The 5,000-nt window shown below is 42.1% G+C and overlaps 1 protein-coding gene across 1 annotated transcript in view; it reads right to left on the bottom strand.

Annotated features, from left to right (window-relative positions):
- The window catches only part of LOC145392713 (matrix metalloproteinase-21-like), a 76,044-nt gene that overhangs the window by 28,632 nt on the left and 42,412 nt on the right, over positions 1-5,000 (bottom strand). The gene's annotated exons all lie outside the window — the stretch shown is intronic.

The following is a 5,000-nucleotide window of genomic DNA, read 5'->3' as shown; positions in this document are numbered from 1 at the left end:
GGAAGGCAACACCTGCAGCACAACAGCAGTGTGTACTGGACGCGGCGCCTCGCGGTGCACACATCATTCACTAGGATATCTGGTGGTTCACATCCTTTCAGAAGAGTGTTTCTGCATATAATATACACATAAAGGTGGCGGGCCAAAGATGAAGGGATAGCTTCCAGAAACGAATAAAAACAAATATAAATTCAAGATTCATCCATTTCGACATGGCAAGGCATATTGCGTTAAAATGGCTGGAGGTCATAGGCGGTGAGGAAGACAGACTGAATAAGACAGTTCCAGAGTTGACCTGCTGTATATATGAAAGACTGATAGTATTGGTTATCCATTGCAATACAGCGTAGGACAGAACAAGAGTGAGAATGCGTAGTTACACGGGTGCTGTGTGCCCGCCCTAATGGGGAAAGAATGCAAGCAGATAGTTCACAAGACAAGTGACCAGCATAGCAGCAGGAGAGAGAAAGAGAGAGAGAGAGAGAGAGGGGCTGAATAGTTAGTGAGAATAGGAGACAATGAGACGAGAATCCCTTGTGTGACTCCTGCCGTGTATCAGATGGGACGCGCGATAAAGACGGACCCACCTGCTTATCACTGTTATCACATTTTATTGATTCATTAATTTTTTATATTCATGATGCTACTTTCACGTGGCTTGAAGAAAAAAGATGTAGGAAAATAATTTTGTTAATGTAGACTTTCTAATCCTCTCTCTCTCTCTCTCTCTCTCTCTCTTTCTTTCTCTCTCTCTCTCTCTCTCTCTCTCTCTCTCTCTCTCTCTCTCTCTCTACCCCTTCAGTGTTTTTTTTCTCTATCTTCACGCAGTTTAATATAAAAATCGACTTTTCGTGCCTGCAGGGTAATAAACAGCTTTCAAACACCTCTATGTAGCAGGAGTGGTGCATCCTGAGGTGTACATAGCGTCTGGCGGCAACAAGATTAAAAATATACAAGACGTCATCGCAGAGAACAGATTAAGATGAATCAAATCGTGTCGCTGTGGCAAGAATAAAATGCAGACGTTATAACAGAGAAGCAGTTGAAATACTCTTATTAACTCTTTCACTACCACGACGTGTTAGTTTATTCTTACTTCCTCATGGCAGTTTTGTTCAATTTAGGAAACGTTTCTCCTCATACTGAAGGGATTAATGAAGGTGATACTTTGTCGCTCAGGTTACAAATGGCAACCATAAAGTGAGTCAAATCGTCTGGTGACAGCCTAATAAATATGTCACCTGACGGAACAGGGTTAGAATCACAAGGAAAGTGTGGCGTCGATGGTGTTGTGGCTTTGTTGTCATTTGGACGAAACTTAAGAAACTGACCTACACTGAAACCTGAACTTGTTTGTTCATTGGTCGGAATTCTCTCTCTCTCTCTCTTTCTGTGTGTGTGTGTGTGTGTGTGTGTGTGTGTGTGTGTGTGTGTGTGTGTGTGTGTGTGTGTGTGTGTGTGTGTGTGTGTGTGTGTGTGTGTGTGTGTGTGTGTGTGTGTGTGTGTCTGTCTGTCTGTCTGTCTGTCTGTGTCTGTGTGTCTGTCTGTTTGTCTGTCTGTCTGTGTGTCACCCTCTTATCACACACAGACTTCAAATTGGGTAAATTACAGTTCTTTATCCCTAGGATCTTGGAAAGGGACTGTCATCATCATCATTATCATCATCATCCCTCTGTTTCCCATGTAGATATAGTATAAGGATATCCAAATCATGGCTCTTTGATCTCTCTAGGACACGAACCAGAGGAGAAAGTGAACCCAGGTACATCTTACGCCGTCCTTGTTTGACAAGAGACTCGACTGTGTTTGCACTACAAGCCTTGGATCGTTAATAAATAACATATGGTATATATTACGCCCCAGCTCTTGCCTCTTTATCAACAGCAGCAGCAACACATGTTATTACGTTCTTGTATTTATTACCTCCACACTCTGAACTGTGCCTGGCTATGACGAGGCGTTGTCTTGCCGCAGGGAATCATTGTTTCACTGCAGGAGACGGTCTTCCAGGGGCGATTGCTTGCCTGAAGTTTATGGGTCTGCACGGCCAGACAGACCGGGATTACTCTACAACAATCACGACTACCACGATGCTACCAATATATCACAATACTTTAACCCAGTGAATAAATCCCTTGAGGACTGACTGGCAAAGTAATTGTACTGCAGCTGCACCCGATACTGACACAGTGAAGGATGGTGAGGTAGTGATGATACTGTTGCTTTTAACCGTAGCGACGTACTGGTGGCCAATACCACAGTATCAACAAGATGGACCGCTCTGGAGTGTAACATGCACGCGCCACAAATGAAATAAGGACAGGACTTTGTCCTTTTTTTTTTTTTTTTTTTACCTTCCATTAATCGTTCTCAAAATCAAATTACTTCATTCTTGCCTGACCCACAATCTTTCCACTAAGTTTAGCAAAAGTTAAATAAAAACGGTTTGCGTTGACCTTGCCTTGTGACCTTGATATTTGACCTATTAGTCTCAGAGTCGAGTCTCCTCATCGTTTACTCATGCTCTGTCCTTCCACTAATTTTGTTCTAAATTAAACCAAACTGAGTTGTTGGATTCAACATTTGACTTTGTCCTGTGACTTTGACCTTTAACAGATTGTTATTTTATATACAAATCCCTTTATCCCAGCTTTATCTTGAACCTTTCCGCAATGCTTGGCTTAATTGGATAGAAACTGTTTACTTTGACCTTGTCATGTGATCTTGACCTTTGATCTATCTTTCTCAAAGCAGTACAGTTCATCAACCCTTTGGCTGACTCTCAATACTTCCACAAGGTTTGAGTAAAATTAGATCAAAACTGTTTTAGTTATTCTGTTCACACACTGTCTCACATAAGTCAAACTTTGATCTTGTCCTGAGACCTTGATCGTTCACTGAGAGGTCTGAAAGTCGAATTCTCGGTGTTTGTTTTGCTCTTGAACTTTATGTCATGTTTGGTCTAAATCGGAACAAAGCTGCTGAAAATTAACCTTTGTTGTGTGATGCTGGCCTTTCCCTCTGACCCTGAATTTGATCGGACTGTTCTCAAAATCGAATCCCTTTTTTTCTTTTTTCTTTTTTTGTTTACTTACCCTAAACAATTAAAAAAAAATTGGTGTAAAATGGATAAAGGCATTTAATTTTGACTTTGCCATGTGACATCGACCATTGACCTATTGCTCTTAAAAACAGTGCTCAATCCTCTGCTCGACTTCAATCCCTCCACCAAGTTTGGTCGAAATCAGATCAAAACTTTTAGTCTTAAATTCACGCACAGACATACACAGGTTGAACACTGACCTTCCCGTTTGATCTTGACCTCTGACTGGTTGTTCTCAATATCGAATCCCTTTATTCTTGCCTTCAGCCCTTCCACCAAGGTTGGTCTAAATAAGATCAAAACTATGTAGGCTGATCTTGCCACGGGGTTTGACCCTTTTTACCTCTTCTTCCCTTAAACAATATAACAACCCTTAGGTGACCCCCAACCGTTTCACCAAGTCTGGTTAAGACTGGATCAAAACTGTTTTCTCTTATTTGCTAAAATACACACACACACACACACACACACACACACACACACACACACACACACACACTAGCCGAGCAACACAATATCCCGCTGGCACCATCATACAAGTGGATGTAACAACCAGCGTACATCAACAAGGCACAAAAGGGATGACAGTATTCCAAAGCTATAATTTAATGAGATCAAGAGGCTCCATAACTTCTCTTCCTCCGTACTTCAAGTCTTTATTATGTTCTTGCACATTATTTGTCTTTTCCTTAATGGACGTCAACGGGAGTACTAACGTGTCACGTGCAATACACACAAGAAACGTAAAACTGGGGAGCCCCGGGAGCTCCAAAGCTCAGGGTTGTATTCATAAAGAATCTCAGTCAACTTCTACAACAAAGAAGCCTCCAGAACAGTTAATTGCCGTTAGGATTTTTAAAACTGTACTATTTGCTATAGTAAGACTGTGAAGTGTTCGGATTCAGCGTAACTGAAAACAAAATCATAAGCAAGAAGTGGTGCCAAGGAGCCGCAAACCTGTCCCCGGCAGTCATTTTAGTGCTGACGTATAAACACAACAGGATATTTAGTCAAAGATGTCACATATCAAGTTTGGAGTAAATCGGGTGAAAACTGACGATTTTATGCTCATTTGAAATATTAGGCCTGACCCACCTGACACTGACCCCCCTATCGCTAACTGGGGGGTGACCGCACTGATGTAATGAGGCATTTTATAGAATGCAGATTTGAAATATGCATATTTTGGTTTTGGTTTCACGTCGATATGACGAATTTGAAAGGAGTTATGGAGAAAAAACGATTTTTAAAATATTTTTTTGGGCCTACAGCCTGGACCTTTGCCCAATTTAGCCCAAAATTTAATCAGGCGATCAGAAGGTCATAGCCCATCATCCCTGTAATTTTAGACAAACTCGCACCAGTAGTTTTCGGGTAAAGTTGTTAAAAGACAGACCGACAGACAGAAAGGCAAACAAACAAACAAACAGACAAACCGAGTGAAAACCATACCAGTCCCCCAGCTCCTCCGGGGCGGGGACATAACAAGGAATGTTTTACACAACTAAGACTCACGAAAGTTTATGACTAAGACACCAGGGATTCATCACCCCCCCCCGCCTCACTTTTGGCGAATCTGATGCTGGCGTCGACATGAGAGGCGGGGCTGGCGGCGTCCTTCCCTGAGCTGCTTAATTCTTTGGCGGCAGCAAGAACAAAAACAGTATAGCAGGGGTGCAGAGGGCTGTCATAAGTTTAGGAGAATACGGCTTTAACCCCGTGAGTTCGGTGATGTCTATATGTTTTATTCTTACTATGACTAGACGATTTTTATTCAGCAACAGTCAGACAACCAGCAGTGCAAAAGGTTAATGAAGGGCGAACACCTCCAGCTTCAAAAGTCTCTCCAAAACTGAATTAATGCGTCTGGTAGCAGCACTGAAGAACCCAAATTACG

Source organism: Coenobita brevimanus, chromosome 23 (assembly GCF_032717465.1).
Source record: "Coenobita brevimanus isolate Jiangsu-jjx chromosome 23, ASM3271746v2, whole genome shotgun sequence".
NCBI classification, from domain to species: Eukaryota; Metazoa; Arthropoda; class Malacostraca; order Decapoda; family Coenobitidae; genus Coenobita; species Coenobita brevimanus.
Note: the sequence above shows the minus strand (reverse complement) of the source record. Positions and strands in the feature narration are given on the sequence as shown.